This window comes from Elephas maximus, chromosome 9, assembly GCF_024166365.1.
Source record: "Elephas maximus indicus isolate mEleMax1 chromosome 9, mEleMax1 primary haplotype, whole genome shotgun sequence".
Classification (NCBI taxonomy): domain Eukaryota; kingdom Metazoa; phylum Chordata; class Mammalia; order Proboscidea; family Elephantidae; genus Elephas; species Elephas maximus.
Window position 1 is genome coordinate 43,560,179 of NC_064827.1, and position 18,625 is coordinate 43,578,803.

Below are 18,625 nucleotides of genomic sequence, written 5' to 3' on the forward strand. Positions count from 1 at the left end.
CCCCTAGTCTACTTTCTGACTTTATGAATTTATCTATTCTAGATGATGCATATATATGGAATCATATAATATTTGTCCTTTTGTGTATGGCTTATTTCACTTACCATCATGTCTTCAAGGTTCATCCATCTTGTAGCATGCATTAGAACTTTATTCCTTTTTATGGCTGCATGATATTCCATTGTATGTATATGCCACATTTTGTTTATCCATTCATCTGTTGATGGACACTTGGGTTGTTTCCACCTTTTGGCTATTGTGAATAATGCTATTATGAACACCGGTGTACAAGTATCTGTTTGAGTCCCTGCTTTAAACTTTTTTGGATGTAGACCTAAGGGCAAAATTCTGGGTAATATGGTAATTCTATTTTTAACTTTTTGAGGACCTGCCTGTTTTCCTCAGCAGTTGCACCATTTTACAACCCCACCAGTAATGGACGAGGATTCTGATTTCTCACATCCTCGACAATACTTTTTGATAATACCTCGATAATTGTTTTCTGATAACAGCTGTCTTAGGCTGGGTTCTCAAGAGAGGCAAAACCAGTAAGGTATATATATATATATATACATACACAAACACACACACACACACACACATGCACACACACACACAGAAAGAGAGAGAGAGAGAGATTTATATCAAGGAAATGGCTCATGTGGTTGCAGAGGCTGGAATGTCCCAAGTCTATGGGTCAGGATGGAGGCTTCTCCTGATTCATGTAGCTTCAGGGGCTGGTGAGTCCAAGATTGGCAGGTCAGAGAGTAGGGCTCTTGCTCACAGGCTGCAAAGATTGATGAATCCCCAAGATTGGCAGGCAAGACCACAGGTAAATTGCTAACTCAAGTCCCAAGAATCAGAGATCAGATGAACAGGATCCAGCTGCAGGGTCCAGCACGAGCAAAAAAGCCTCTGAACCTTGCCAGAATGTCCACTTATATTCGATACAGGCCACATGCTCAAGGAAACTCCCTTTCAACTGATTGGCTACTCACAGAAGATCCCATCATGGGGGTGATCACATATCAAATCTCAACAGAGAAGTGATCGCAACATTATATAACTGCCAAAACACTGAGAATCATGCCCCAGCAAAGTTGACACACAATCTTAACCATCACAAAAGCTGTCTCATAATAGTGGGTGTGAGGTGGTATCTCATTGTGGTTTTGATGTCTGTTTCCCCAATGACTAATGATGTTGAACATCTTTTTCACGTGCTTATTGGCTATTTTGGTGTCTTCTTTGGGGAAATGTGTAATCAAATTTTTGTCCATTTTTTTGTTTGTTGTTGTAAAAGTTCTTTATATAATCTGGATATTAACCCTTTATTAGTACATGATTTGCAAAAATTTTCTCCCATTCTGTGGGTTGTCTTCTCACTATCTTGGTAGTGTCCTTTGATACACAAAAGTTTTTAGGTTTAATGAAGTCCAATATATTTTTTCTATTATTGCCTGTGCTTTTGATGTGATACTTAAAAATTCATTGCCATATCCAAGGGTGTGAAGGTTTCCACCTCTGTTTTCTTCCAAGAGTTTTATAGTTGTAGCTCTTAGATTTACATGTTTGATCCATTTTGAGTTGATATTTATATGTGGTGTAAGGTAAGAGTTCAAATTCATTGATAGATCAATTTTAAATGTTGGTTTTAAATATTAACAATGCCTAATTGCCCACCAATGTATGAATTTGTATTCTCACCAAAACTGTCAGAGTGCCTCTCTTCCCATATTCATCAATTCAGTATCATCAAATTTTTGATCTTGTCAATTCAAGAAGTAAAAAATTGTATCTTGTATATTTATAAATTTGTTTTTAAGTAGGTTAAACATTCTTTTGTATGTCAGGCTCATCAGTAGTCTTAACACAGCAGAGGAAAGAATCAATGAACCTGAAGAAAGTTCAATAGAAATTACCCAAACTGAAACACAAAGAGAAAAAAGTGGGATCCACTCCCCAGAATAGAGCATCCAAATGCTATGGGACAATATCAAATAGTCTAACATATGTGTAATTGGCACTGCAGAAGGAGAAGAGAGCGAGAATCAGACAAAGAAATATTTCTAGAAATATGACTAAGAATTAAAAAAAAATTAATGACAGGTACTAAACCACAAATACAAGAAGCTCAGAGAGTCCCAAGCAGGGTAGATACCTAAAAACACAACTAGACATATCATAGTCAAACTGCTGAATACTAAAGTCAAAAAGAAGATCTTGCAAGCGGCTTGAGGAAAAAAAGACACGTTACATACCCAAAACAACCAAACCCACTGCCATTGAGTTGATTCCGACTCATAGTGACCCTATATACAGAGGCATGAAAATAAGAAATATAGCAGACTTCTCATAAAAAAAGTATGTGAGCTACAGTCCAGTGACATCTTTAAAGTGCTGGATGAAAAAGCTGTCAACTCATAATACTACACAAACCAAAAATTTATTTCAAAAAATGAAGGAGAAATACTTTTTTAGACCAATAGGGCTTCTCTTCCTCACAAAACAGGAAATTGGTTACCAATCAGTGATTCTCCCAATTCTATCAAGCTAACTGAGCCTTAACTTTTTTTATTGAGGTAAAATTCACAACATAAATTCACCATTTAAACCATTTTAAAGTGTAGAATTCACTAGCTTTTAGTACATTCACAGTGTTGTGTAACCATCACCACTATCTGATTCCAGAACATTTTAATCACCCCCAAAATAAACCCTGTACCCATTAAGCAGTCAATCCCCATTCCTCTTTCTACTCCACCCCACATCCAGCTGCTTGCAACCACTAATCTGCTTTCTGTTTTTATGGATTTGTCTATTTTGAACATTTCATATAAATGGAACCTTAACAATATTTGGTCTTTTGTGTCTGGCTTCTTTCACTTAGCATAATGTTTACAAGGTTCATCCATGTTGTATCATGTATCAGTACTTCAGTTCTTATGGCTGAATAATATTCCACTGTATGGCTATCAGATTTTATTTATCCATTCCTCAGTTGATGGGCATTTGAGTTATTTCCACTTTTTGGCTACTATGAATAATAATGCTCTGACGTATGAGTTTTTGTTCAAACACTTGTTTTCGATTGTCTTGGATTTATACCTAGGAGTAGAATTGCTGGGTCATATGGTAATTCTATTTTTAACTTTTTGAGGTACCACCAAACTGTTTTCCAAAGTGGCTGCACCATTTTATATTCTTACCAGGAATGTATGATGAAGCCTAACTTTTATTATAAGCCACAATATGCCCAGTTCCTCAGGGTGAACCATGAGTTGTAAAAGCCAACTGAGGCATACTGTATTTTCCAAAAATGGCCATAATAATATTTCCAATCCTGCATGCTTTTCCCAAAACTTATCAGTCCCTCACCAAGAGGTAGGATGTGTTTCCTCTCCCCTTGAATCTGGGCAGGCCTTTATGACTCATTTGACAAATAAGTACTATGGTTCTGGATTATAGCTATATCCTAGTTTTACCCAAGATATAGCTTTCAATTCTTATTTTCCTTGTTGTTTTCAGGATTTTCTAGAGAAGATGAAGAAACCTGTTTATTCATCAGCTTGAAACTGATCAACCTTACACATGAGAAGAAATGCAAATTAAAATGAGACACCATTTTAATCTCTCAGATTGACAAAAATAAAATTTTGATTATACAATAAGTTAGGAAAGGTATGGGAAAGAGGCACTGTTATATGCTGCTGGTTGGAACAGAAATAGGAATAAACTTTTGGGGTGCACTTTAGGGGTACCTACAGAAATGTAAAATGCACATAGCCTATGACCCAGCATTTTCCCTTCTAGAATGTTATCCAATAGATAAACTCACCCATTTTTTCAAAGACATGTATAAGGGTGTTTACTGCATCATTATTTACAACAGTGAAAGAGTGGAAACAACTTAAACATATAATTGGTTAAATAAATTATGACATATCCATACAATTGAATACTATGCAGCCACTAAAAAAGATAAAGTAGATACATATGCTGTTGTATATAAGTGAAACCGGCAAGTGCATATAGTATTCTCCCATTTTTGTAAAAGCAAAAGTACAGGTAGTCCCTGACTTCCAACAGGGTTCCATTCTAACAACTCTGTCATAAGTTGGTTTTGATATAAGTCAAATACTCCATTTTTTTTTTTTTAGTTTTCATTATTATTGCCTTTTATTATCATTATCTTTATAAAGCCAGTCTTTATTTGTCTTTGGGGGTTGGAAACATTACATATAAACTTACAGATGTATTTTAATACGTACATACATAAGAAATACACAAATCATAAAAATTTACTCCAATGATGAAGAAGAGTTGGGTGATGTTGACTGCACTTGTGGAATGTCTTAGTCATCTAGTGCTGCTATAACTGAAATACCACAAGTAGATGGCTTTAACATAGAGAAATTTATTCTCTAACAGTTCAGTAGGCTAGAAGTCTGAATTCAGGGCACTGGCTCCAGTGGAAGGCTTTTTGTCTCTGTTGGCTCTGGAAGAAGGTCCTTGTCATTAGTCTTCCCTTGGTCTGGGAGCATCTCAGCGCAGGAACCTCAGGTCCAAAGGATGCACTCTGCTCCCGGCATTGCTTTCTTGGTGTTACGAGGTCCCCATGTCTCTCTGCTCGCTTCTCTCTTTTATATTTCAAGAGATCGGCGTAAGATACTACCTAATCTTGTAGATCTTATCAATATAACTGCCGATAATCCATTTTATTACATCATAGTGATAGGATTTACAACATATAGGAAAATCACATAAAATGGTGGACAATCACATAAAGTGGTGGACAATCACACAATACTGAGAATCATGGCCCAGCTAAGTTGACAGATATTTTGGAGGGACACAGTTCAATCCATGACATGGAAGGTTCTGGATCATCTGGACTATCCGTGGATATGGGGTTGGTGTTTCTAGTCAGAAAATCAGTGAGCATTGTCTGTATGGTCTTTTCCTTTTTTTCTTCATATGTTTTGTGGTAACATGTCATTGCTTCTCGAATCTGCCAATTGACGTTAGCAACGCAATCAGCTTTTGGGTCCATGTTTTCAAGCAACTGAAGCCCCTGATTTAGTTTAGAAAAAACTCCAGCTAACCCTGTCACGATACAAATTTTTGACAACTTCTTTCCTTCTTCTTCATTATTTTTTTCTTCGGCATTTCTTTCTTCTTCAAAATCCATTAAGTCCTGATCTGTCAATTTCCTTTCTCCTTGATCTATAAGCTGTTCCACATCGATGACATCAAGTTCTAAATTCAGCGTTCTTGCCATATGGATGATTTTCCCACTGGTGTCTTCCACCGTATTATCTTGATCAAATGCTTGGAGCGTGTTCACATGACTCAGCAATTTTTCCATATCCCCTGCATGCATTTTCCTGTAACTTTCTCCCAGGAAGATGTACTAATGATATGATGTACCAAAAAAAAAAAAAGTGTAGTAGGTGCAGTTCGTCATAACTTGAATACATTCTAATTGGGGACTACCTTTTATATGTTTTTTTTTTTTTTTTTTTATATGTGGTACACACTCATACACACACACATATATGCCAACCTGGTATAATGTGGGAGGGAACTGAAGAAGAATGTGAATACTTGGAGGCAGGATTATTAAGAGCCATCTTGGATGCTGTTGGTGGCTGGCTACCAGACAGACAGATGAATTCTTTCTCAATTCCCAGTGCTAATAGAGCTTTACAAAGCACAGTGTTTCCATATTGCCTGTCCAGAGATGCTACATATGGCTAAGCGATAGCTGGTGTTTCTTCATGAAGTAGGTCCAACTTTGTAATGCACCACCTTCTATTTGCTTTCCATCCTTTCCTCCCTCATTGGAGGTTTTCCTCACTTTCCCTGTAAAGAATTAGTACTTTAGCCTTGCCTGGGCTCTGTTTTCTAGGAAAGTGGAGCTAAGCCAGCTAGTAATCTTAAATATTTCATGATAAAAGTTTTAAGTGGAAGAAAAAGGTAACAGAAGGTGCTCTTAACATATGCAAAGGCTCAGTGCATTCCATCCATGTATGCTTCCTGAGAAAATTCTTGAGAGTACCGAGAGAAGTAATGGTATAAAAGAACTGGCAATGAGTATGGAACCCATTTAATTAGATTTCTTTTTCCATTTAATTATTTTCTCTTCAAATTCCAAGGAAAAATAAAAATAGGAGAAAATCTGTATCAGCACTGGAAGGACAGTTATATTTTGTGACGTTTCAGTGAGATACAGTACAAATATGCCTGGACTAAAGGGAATATTAACCAGACTTCAACTTCATAAATATAGACAGAAGAAAAGCTCATGTGGAAAATAAGTAGCTGAGAGTCCCCCAAAGGACTAAGGACTAAGCTCAGAACAGGACACCTGGGAGCAAAGGCGGGCTGCGAGATAGTGGGGTAAATGTCTTGGAACCTTGCCCCCGGGCCAGTCCTTGAGCAGCTCTCTCCTCGCTTACTCTCAGCATGACACTGTGTCTTTGCCATACAGCAGACACCTCTAGGCAAAGCAAGAGCATTGCTGTAGGTCCCCAACAAAGAGCCTTGCCTCAGCTAATTCTTGGTTGCCACAATTATCACACAAAAAACTGCTGACTACATTAGCAAATTTACAAGGTGAAAAATTATGCACTTTATTCACATAAATTTTCACTGAACACTTGCATTTTAAAACAGTTATACTTCACTTTAACAAGACAATAAAGGCATGCTTCGTAAAAATGTAGTATAGTGCAGGTGTTGGGAAACTTGAGTTGCCTGTTTTTGTAAATAAAGTTTTATTGGAACATAGCTATGGCCATTTGTTGATATATTGTCTATGGCTGCTTTCCCACTATAGTTGGTGGCAAAAGTTGGGTAGTTATGACAGAGACCCACCAAATCTAAAATATTTACTATCTGGCTTTTTACAAAAAGTTTACCAATTTCCTGGTTTAATTAAAAGTTTAATGAAAATGTAGCTTGAAACAGCACTGTAGTTAAAGGCAGCTTGTGAGAAATCATTTCAGTAAAATATATATATTCTCTTACCTGTATTGCACATTTTCTCTAAGCTTTTGTGAAAGTGTCCACCATATGCTAAAAGATTTGTATCTCGAGACATAAATGCTGTCAAAAAGTTTTCCCTTATCAAAATACAAGGCTTTTAGAAATATTTTAGTCCTATTTTACTTGACACATGCCATTGCAATTCTACAAGGTGGTAAACTCTATAAAGCACCTTTAGGTTAGTACCAGTTTCTGCATTGAAAGGGGGATACAATTAATATAGAATGAATGAATTATGAACACAGAATGGGGCAAAACTCCTATTTATGGGAATTATATTAAAACCATACAACCAAGCAATCAACGTAAATTCTAAAGTTTCGATTGGCTTCTTCTGGCTCCCCTCTCTCCAAATAACTGCAGAAAGGATTAGGCTATTTAGCCATTTCTGTTCATCTGCATCCATCCCTTGGAAATCTGGGGCCAATAATTGTTTTATCTACCCAGGGTTTTGAGAAGGACCCATGACATTAACCACCATTCTCATGTCAGAGAGGACTCCTTGAGTACCCTAGGAGAGTCTTTTTTATATTTACAGATCTTCTGTGTTTGGGTAAAAAATCTGCATTACTGTATGGGTCCTGTATGGGTGCATAATAAGCAGTTGTCCTTTTCTTCTTGGGGAGATGGCTTATTTCTTTCCTTATTTTTCCCAAGCAATCTTAAATTAGCAAAAGTACCTAAGACCAGGGCTAGAGACAAGAGTAAGCCATAGAGCAGTTGATGGGGAGCAAAGCTCTATCAGGTAAGTGATTCTGGGAATTGAATCTATTGTATCAGTGCTCAGTAACTGCTTTCTAATAAAGAGAAGAAGCATCACTTCTCTCCAAAGTAGTGGCTTTCAGTCTTGGTGATTTGTTACTAAATAATATTATGCTAAAATCTGAGAATGTTTTACCTGATGAAAAATAACGATGATTTAAATTTTTCTGCTATACCACTTTCATTCAGACTGCTTTGCTGTGTGAGAGACAGAGGGGTAGAGTTACAGAATATATGCTGGAAATTGTGCACTGGAGTACATTGAGTATTTTAATATCGTTTGTCAAATATATCAGGGCGGAAAAAAGTGAAGAACCACTGCTCTAAAGAACAGGTCCTGCCAAAATAGGGTAATCTTTGGCACAGGAACATTACTAGTAGATGGAGGAGATAAAGGATATCATCTGTCATGATTTGGCGTTTTTTATCCAGTCCCATGACATATTCATTAATCACCTGCTCAACCAGCCAGACAGGTGTTGAGTAAGAAGCCAGGTGTTAGGCCCAACTTGACAAAAATGAATTAGCACAGGAGAAAAGAAAAAGCCCATCCCCTAACTAGCAGGCTTGGACAAAAGCTAGCGTCGTTGCTGGGCCAGATGCTAAAGGATCAGGGTGGGTACTGAACACACTGAAGCAGAGGAGGTATTGGAGCAAAGATCAGCCAGCTGCCAGATTAACATGCATGGCTCAGAACAGAGGAGAGGGCAGGAGGGAGCTAGAATACAGCTGGGGTATTGTTAATTCTGATAAGACCTCCTATTCCTTGCTCCCCCATATCTGGCTTCTGACTCCACAGTTCCATTGGCCAAGCCTGGTGAGCCATGATGCAAGAGGACCAGCAGAGTGGGCTACTCTATTTTCTACCCACTACTCAGCTTGATTTTGCATAGGCTAGCTGCTTCACTAGGGTGTAAGAAGTAGCTGTGGGTCTTCTCCTGGGAGAACCAAAAAAAAAAAGGAATTTAAGAGATTTTGGAAAAAATAGATATTTATAATAAGAAGTATTTAGGTAAAATACTGATGGGATAAGGTTAAGTTAAAAACCAGCATGTGAAATTACTTGAGCACCATGACTGTAGCTGTGTAAAAATGTATACCCAATTGTATGCATTAGAAAAAAAAATCCAGAAAGAATTACCCTCAACTGATAGTGTTTGTTAGGGGGGTACAGTTGTGAGTGTATTTTTTAAAATATGAATATGCTACTGTACTTCTGTAGTAGTATGGTAGTATGTTCATATTCAAAAATACTTCTATGGACATGGAGCGAAGGATCTCATGCTGATGTCAGGTAGATCTTGGCTGAAAGCAGAGAATACAGAAAGATATTTCCCTGTGTTTTACTGACTATGCAAAGTCATTTGACTGCATGGATCATAACAAATTATGGATAACATTGTGACGAATGGGAATTCCATTCTTAATTGTGTTCATGAGGAACCTGTACCAAAAGGCAGTCATTTGAACAGAACAAGGGGATACTGGTTTAAAATTAGGAAAGGTGTATGCCAGGGTTGTATCCTTCCATCATAGTTATTCAATCTGTATGCTGAGCAAATAATCTGAGAAGCTGGACTATATGAAGAAGAATGGGGCTTCAGGATTGGAAAAAGACTCATTAACAACCTGCATTGTACAGATGACACAACCTTGCTTGCTGAAACTGAAGAGGACTTGAATCACTTATTGATGAAGATCAAAGACTATAGCCTTCACTATGGATTACACGTCAACATAAAGAAAACAAAAATCCCCACAATTGGACCAACAAGCAACATCATGATAAACAGAAAATATTCATGTTGTCAAGGATTTCATTTTACTTGGATCCACAACCAATGCTCATGGAAGCAGCAGTCAAGAAATCAAATGATGTATTGCATTGTGCAAATTTGCTGCAAAAGACCTCTGTCTTAGGCTGGGTTCTCTAGAGAAGCAGAACCAGTAAAGCATATAAAAATATATATACATAAAAACCAAAAACCAAACCTGTTGCCGCTAAGTTGATTCTGACTCATATCGACCCTATGGGACAGAGTAGAATGGCCCCATATGGTTTCCAAGGAATGTCTGGTGGGTTCAAATTGCCAACCTTTTGGTTAGCAGCTGCAGCTCTTAACCACTGTGCCACTAGAGTTTCCATATATATGTAGAGAGATTTATATCAAGGAAATGGTTCACGTGGTTGCAGAGGCTGTAATGTTCCAAGTCTGCAGGTCAGAAAAGAGGCTTCTCCTGATTCATGGAGCCACAGGGGCTGGCGAACCCAAGACTGGCAAGCTGGAGAGCAGGACTGTTTCTCTCAGGCTGTGAAGATCGACAAATCTCAAGATCGGCAGGCAAGACTGCAGGTAAGCTGTTAGCTCAAGTCCCAAGAACTGGTGGTCAGATGAACAGGAGCCAGCTGCAGGATCCAGAACAAGCAAAAGCCCCCAAGCCCTGCCTAAATGTCCACCTACACTCAATGCAGGGCACATGCCCAAGGAAACTCACCTTCAACTGATTGGCTACTCACAGCAGATTCCATCACGGGGATGATCACATATCAGATATCAACAGGGAAGTGATCACATTATACAACTGCTGGAACACTGAGAATCATGGCCAAGCCAAGTTGATATACAATCTTAACCATCACAGCTTCTTTAAAGTGTTGAAAAGCAAAGATGACACCTTGAGGACTAAGGTGTGCCCAACCCAAGCCATATGTCTTAGTTATCTAGTGCTGTTGTGACAGAAATACCACAAGTAGATGGTTTTAACAAACAGAAGTTTATTCTCTCACAGTTTAGGAGGCTAGAAATCCAAATTCATGATGCCAGCTCCAGCAGAAGTCTTTCTCTCTCTGTTGGCTCTAAGGGAAGGTCTTTGTCATAAATCTTTCCCTGGTCTAGGAGCTTCTCAGCACTGGGAACCCGGGTCCAAAGGACATGCTCCACTCCTGGCTCTTCTTGCTTGGTGGTAATGAGGTCCCTCTCCTCTCTGCGGGATTCTCTCTTTTATATCTCGAAAGAGTTTGACTCAAGACACAACCTAATCCTATAGATTGAGTCCTGCCTTATTAACATAACTACCTCTAATATTCTCTCAATATCATAGAGGTTAGAATTTACAACACATAGGACAATTACATCAGATCACAAAATGGTGGACAACCACACAATACTAGGAATCATGGCCTAGCCAAGTTCACACACATTTTTGGGGGACACAATTGAATCCATAACACTGTGGTATTTTTAATTGCCTCGTATGCATGTGAAAGCTGGAAAATGAATAAGGAAGACTGAAGAAGAATTGATCCATTTGAATTATGGTGTCAGTGAAGAATACTGAATACATGGACTGCCAGAAGAACAAACAAATCTGTCTTGTACGAAGTACAGCCAAAATGCTCCTCAGAAGAGAGAATGGCCAGATTTTGTCCCACATACTTTGGACATGTTATCAGGAGGGATTGGCCCTGGAGAAGAACATCATGCTTGGTAAAGCAGAGGGTCAGTGCAAGAGGGTCAGTGCAAAAGAGGAAGATCCTCAACAAGATGGATTGACACATTGGCTGTAACAGTGGGCTCAAATATAGCAATGATTGTGAGGATGGCACAGGACTGGGCAGTGCTTCATTCTGTTGTGCATAGGGTCACTATGAGTGGGAACTGACTTGGTAGCACCTAACAACAAACATATATATATATATGTATGTAAACTGATAAAACCAAATCTGTTGCCATCTGACCATATAGGACAGAGTAGAACTGTCCCATAGGGTATCCAAGGAGTGGCTGATGGATTTGAACCGCTGACCTTTTAGTTAGCAGCTGAACACTTCTATCTATCTATCTATCTATCTATCTATCTATCTATCTATCTATCTATCTATCTATCTATCTATCTATCTATCTATCTATCTATCTATCTATCTATCTATCTATCTATCTATCTATCTATCTATCTATCTATCTATCTATCTATCTATCTATCTATCTATCTATCTATCTATCTATCTATCTATCTATCTATCTATCTATCTATCTATCTATCTATCTATCTATCTATCTATCTATCTATCTATCTATCTATCTATCTATCTATCTATCTATCTATCTATATCGATATATATCGATATATATAGATATATATATATCTATATTAAGTGTGACTGGAAGCTTTGCCACTGGTATTTCAAATACCAGCAGGGTCACCCTTGCTGGACAGGTTTCAGCAGAGCTTCTAAACTAAGGCAGACTAGGAAGAAGGACCTGGTAGTCTACTTCTGAAAAATGTTAACCTGTGAAAACCTTATGAATAGCAGTGAAATGCTGTCTGATATAGTGCTGGAAGATGAGCCCTGCAGATTGGAAGGCACCTAAAATATGACTGAGGAAGAGCTGCCTCCTCAAAGTAGAGTCAATCTTAATGACACGGATGGAGTCAAGCTTTCGAGACCTTCATTTGCTGATATGGCATGACCCAAAATGAGAAGAAACAGTTGCAAACATCCGTTAATAATTGGAACGTTGAATATATGAAGTGTGAATGTAGGAAAACTGGAATTCATTAAAGGTGAAATGGAATGCATAAAGATGGATATCCTGGGCATTAGTGAGCTGAAATGGACTGGTATTGGCCATTTTGAATCGGACAATCATATGGTCTACTATGCCGAGAATGACAAATTGAAGAGGGATGGCGTTGTGTTCATCGTCAAAAAGAGTATTTCAAGATCTATCCTGAAGTACAATGCTGTCAGTGATAGGATAATATCCATACACTTACAAGGAAGACCAATTAATATGATTATTATTCAAATTTATGAACCAACCATTAATGCCAAAGATGAGGAAATTGAAGATTTTTACCAACTTATGCAGTCTGAAATTGGTCAAACATTCAATCAAGATGCATGGATAATTACTGATGTTTAGAATGTGAAAGTTGGAAGCAATGAAGAAGGATTGATAGTTGGAAAATATGTCCTTGGTGACAGAAACAACACTGGAGATCACCTGATAGAATTTTGCATGACCAATGACTTCTTCATTGCAAATACCTTTTTCAACAACATAAATGGCTACTATACACATGGACCTCACCAGATGGAAAACACAGGAATCAAATCGACTACATCTGTACATAAAGACAACGGAAAAGCTCAATATCATCTGTCAGAACATGGCCAGGGGCTGACTGCAGAACAGGCCATCAATTATTCATATGCATGTTCAAGTTGAAGCTGAAGAAAACTAAAGCAAGTCCATGATAGCCAAAATACAACCTTCAGTATATCCCACCTGAATTTGGAGACCATCTCAAGAACAGATTTGACTCATTGAACACTAATGACTGAAGACTAGACGAGTTACGGAATGACATCAAGGACATCACATGTGAAGAAAGCAAAAGGTCATTAAAAAGACAGGAAAGAAAGAAAAGACCAAAATGGATGTCAGAAGAGGCTTGGAAACTTGCTCTTGAATGTAAAGTAGCTAATGCTAATGAAAGAAATGATGAAAGAAATGCTGAATGGAAGATTTCAAAGGGCAGCTCAAGAAGCCAAGGTAAAATATGATATGGGCAAAGACCTAGAGTTAGAAAACCAAAAGAGAAGAACACACTTGACATTTCTCAAGCTGAAAGAACTGAAGAAAAAAATCAAGGCTTGAGTTGCAATTTTGAAGGATTCTATGGACAAAATATTGAATGATGCAGGAAGCATCAAAAGAAGATGGAAGGAATACACAGTCGCTGTGCCAAAAAGAACTGGTCGACATTCAGTCATTTCAGGCAGTAGCATATGATCAAGAAGCAATGGCACTGAGAGAAGAAGCCCAAGCTGCACTGAAAGCATTGGTGAAAAACAAGCTTCCAGGAACTGACAGAATACCAGTTGAGATGTTTCAACAAACTGATGCAGCACTGGAAGTGCTCGCTTGTCTATGCCAAGAAATTTGGAAGACAGCTACCTGGCCAATCGACTGGAAGAGATTCATATTTGTGCCCATTCCAATGAAATGTGATCCAACAGAATGCAGAAATTATCGAACAGTATCATTAACATCACGCACAAGTAAAATTTTGCTGAAGATCATTCAAAAATCTTTGCAGCAGTATATTGATGACAGGAAACTGCCAGAAATTCAAGTCAGATTCAGGAGAGGACGTGGAATGAGGGATATCATTGCTGATGTCAGATGGATTGTGGCTGAAAGCAGAGAATACCAGAAAGATGTTTACTTGTGTTTTATTGACTATGCAAAGGCATTAGACTGTGTGGATCATAACAATTTATGGATAACATTGTGAAGAATGAGAATTCCAGAACACTTAATTTTGTTCATGCAGTATCCGTAAATAGACCAAGAGACAGTTGTACGAACAGAACAAGCGGATACTGAGTGTTTTAAAATTAGGAAAGGTGTGTGTCAGGGTTGTATCCTTTCACTACATTTATTCAATCTGTATGCTAAGCAAATAAGTCGAGAAGCTGGACTATATGAAGAAGAATGTAGCATCAGAATTGGTGGAAGACTCATTAACAACCTGTGATATTCAGATGGCCCAATCTTGCTTGCTGAAAGTGAAGAGGACTTGAAGCACTTACTGATAAAAGTCGAACATAATAGCCTTCAGTATGGGTTACACCTTAACATAAAGAAAACAAAAATCCTTACGACGAGAACAATAAGCAATATCATGATAAATGGATAAAAGATTGAAGTTGTTAAGGATTTCATTTACTTGGATCCATAATCAACACCCATGGTACCTAACAACATATATGTTGTTGTTGCTGTTAGGTGCCATCAAGTTGGTTCTGACTCATAGCGACCCTACAGGACAGAGTAGAACTGGCCCATAGGGTTTCCAAAGAGCAGCTGGTGGATTTGAACTGTCAATCTTTTAGTTAGCAGCCAAGTTCTTAACCACTACACCACCAGGGCTCCAACAACATACATACATACATATATATATATATATATATATATATACACACACACACACACACACATTGGAGCCCTGATAGCACAGAGCTCCAATATGTATATTACAAAATAAATGTAAATTTTGGTGAAAATTTACAGTATCATTCTATAATGTATGGAAATGAAAATAACCAAGAATATTAAGACAATCTTGAAGAAGAACAAAGAGGATCATCTATCAGAAATTAAAACATATACTAAAGCTATAGTAATTAGATAATGTAATCCCACTGGGCGAATAGGCAAACTAACAGTGGAACAGAAGAGAGTAAGGAAACAGACCTATACATATATGGACAGTTGATTTATGACCAATGTGGTATTGCAGATTAGTAGAGAAAGGAAGAATCTTTTAAATAAATGCAGCTAGATCATTTGGATATCCATAGGTAAAAAAATGAAATGACCTCTACCTCACACTATACACAAAATTCTACTCCAGATGGACAGTTTGATAAAGGTAAAACCACATAAATAGTTTGACTTCATTTTTTGATGTTTGACTACTAGAAGCTTTTTAAACCTCATCCCTCTCTTTTCCTTGAGCCCACATGTGGGCAAGCTGATAAAGTAAGCCCAACTCCTTTCTCCTTTGGCATCAGGAGATTCAAACTACTCAAGGCTTTGCACACACATGGGAACCCTAACTTTGGCCCCATTGCTTACCACAATAAAAACTCCAAGCCAGTTTCCTTTCTTTGCTCTCTTAAGTCATATCAGACCTGTTTTTGAGGCCTGATTTGCTCTACCTAGAGACCTCAATTATGTAAGTAATTAAACCTTTTCATACCCTCTGGTGTGTGTGTGTGGCACCATCTGTCTCAACATCTGAACCAAATTTTGAGTAGGGATCTATCCTGTTTCTTTAGGGTGGTGACAACAAACTATACAGCTTCTAGAATATAACATAGGAAAATATCTTTTTTTTTTTTTAAATTGAACTTTAGATGAAGGTTTACAGAATAAACTAGTTTCTCATCAGTTTGTACACACATTACTGTATGACACTGGTTAACAACCCCACAACATGTCAACACTCTCCCTTCTCAACCCTGGGTTCCCTATTACCAGCTTTCCTGTTCCCTCCCGCTTTCCAGTCCCTGCCCAAGGACTTTGGTATGATGTGTTTTCATTCTCGTTTGATTCTAGGAATTTTTTGATTCCATCTTTGATTTCTTCTATTACTCAGTGGTTTTTAAGCAGGGTGTTATTCAGTTTTCATGTAACTGATTTTTTTTCCTTACTCTTCCTGTTGTTGATTTCTACTTTGATGACATTGTGGTCAGAGAAGATACTTTGTATTATCTCAATGTTTTGGATTTTGTTGAGGGTTGCTCTGTGGCCTAAGTTGTGGTCTATTCTGGAGAACGTTCCATGTGTACTGGAAAAGAATGTGTACTTTGCAGCTGTTGAGTGGAGTGTTCTGTATATGTCTATGAGGTCAAGTTGGCTGATTGTGCTCTTTAGCTCTTCTGTATCTTTGCTGAGTTTCTTTCTAGATGTTCTGTCCTTTACCGAGAGTGGCATGTTGAATGAAGTCTCCTACTATTATCGTGGAACTGTCAATTTCTATTTTCAGTGCTGTCAGAGTTTGTTTTATATATTTTGGAGCCCTGTCACTGGGTGTGTAGATATTTATTATGGTTAATAATATTTATGATGGATCATCCCTTTAATCATTATATAGTGCCCTTCTTTATCTTTTATAGTGGATTTTGTTTTAAAGTCTATTTTATCTGAGATTAGTATTGTCACTCCTGCTCTTTTTTGGTAGCTGTTTGCTTGGTATATTTTTTCCATCCTTTGATTTTTAATAAATTTACATCTTTCTAAGGTGTGTCTCTTGTAGACTGCATATTGATGGATCCTGTTTTTTTTAATCTATCTGTCACTCTCTGTTTCTTTATGGGTGCCGTTAGGCCATTTACATTTAGCGTAACTATTGATACGTGTGAGTTTATTGTGCTCATCTTGTAGTGCTTTTTTTTTGCGGTGCTAACATTTTCTTTGTTCTTTTACTCTCCTTTGCTGAGTTCCTTTTGTCTGTGGATTTCTTTTTAATTTTTTTGTAGATTTTGTTTTTATTGAGACTTTATGTTTTTCTTCTTTATTTTGGTGAGTAGGTTTGTTAACTTTCTTTGTGGTTATTTTGAAATTTACCCTTATCTTCCTAGGTTTGACCCAGTCTATTATTACTTGGCATTGCCTTGCATTCCTCTCCAGTAGAAAGTTCTATAACTATACTGTTTATTCCCTCTTTTATTGTTCTGATGTTGTTGTCATTTACAGATTAACCTCTCTGGTTCCCTGTTGCAATTCTTTTGGTTTTGGATAGCCCTTGAGAATCCACTTCCTAGGTTGGTATCTGGCTGGTACAATCCTGCATCCTATATTTGGTCTGTGATCTGATGTTGTTTGTTTAGTAATTGTAAGTTTGGTTTGGTTTTTACATATTCCCTTAATTTCTGTTTATCTGAAAATGTCCTAATTTCACCATCATATTTGAATGAAAGTTTTGCCGGATATATTATTCTTGGTTGGCAATTTTTTCCTTCCAAGGTTTTACATAGGTCATCCCATTGCCTTCTTGCCTACATGGTTTCTGCTGAATAATCAGAGCTTAGTCTTATTGTTTCTCCTCTATATGTGACTTTTTGTTTTTCTCAAGCTGCTCTGAGGATTTTTTCTTTGTCTTTAGTTTTAGCAAGTCTGATTATGATATGTCTTGGTGTTTTTCTATTGTGGTCTATCCTATATGGGGTTCATTGAGCTTGTTAGATGGTCAGCTTTTCATCATTCAGGATGCTAGGGAAGTTTTCTGTCAGCAATTCTTCAGTGATCCTCTTTGTGTTTTCCCTTTTCCCTCCCTGTTCTGGAACTTCGATCACTCCCAAATTTTCACTTTTGATTTTATCCCATATAATTCTCAGGGTTTCTTCATTTTTCTTTGTTCTTTCTTCTGATTTTTCTGCAAACAAAGTTGTATCCAAGTGTTTGTCTTCAATTTCACTGATCTTGCCTTCTATCATTTCAAACCCACTCCTCAGCCCTTCTATGACACTGCCCATTTCTGAAATCTTGTTTATCTTTTAGATTTCTAATTGTTGTTTTTATATGATTTATAGTTGTGAATTTATTTTGGCATTTTGTTCCTCTATTGTTTTCCTGAATTCTTCCATTTTTTTGTCTGTATTTTCCATGAATTTGTCTACCTTTTCCATAAATTTGTCTATTTTTTCCTCATTTTTTGTTTGCTTTTTGCTTCAACTCTTGTATTGCTCTGAATATTAGAGATTTGAATTCCCTGTTAGGTAGTTCTAGTGCCTCTTCTTCTACTGGAAACTCATCTGGTGTTTTATTTTGGACGCCTACTAGAACCATTCTGTCCTGTTTTTTAATATGTTTTGATATTGTCTGCTGTCTTTGGGACATTCAGTAGTTCTTTTCTTGATTGTAGATTTGTCTTCTTCATCCTGCTTTTTTGTTTTATTTGGTTATGTCTGAGCAGGTGGGCTGTGTGTTCTTTGTTGTTTGCTCATCTGTAGTCATGATACTTTTCACCTCCTTGCCCAATGGGCAGGGCCAGTCATTCAACTACGGTGCAGCAGTGCAGGTCCAGCTCAAGGGGAGGGTCTGGGATGGGTTGTTTGTGGCATGTGCTAGGGCTGACAGGGCAGGCCAGGAATCAGTGCTGGGCAGGTTCTGGTAGGCTGTGCCTGTGCTGCTTGGGGATGTGATGTTGTACAGCACATGGTGCAGGTAGGCAGGAAAGAGGGGGGAGGTTGTGATGTGTAGAGCTAATAGGGGTATGGGAAAGAGGAGAAAGA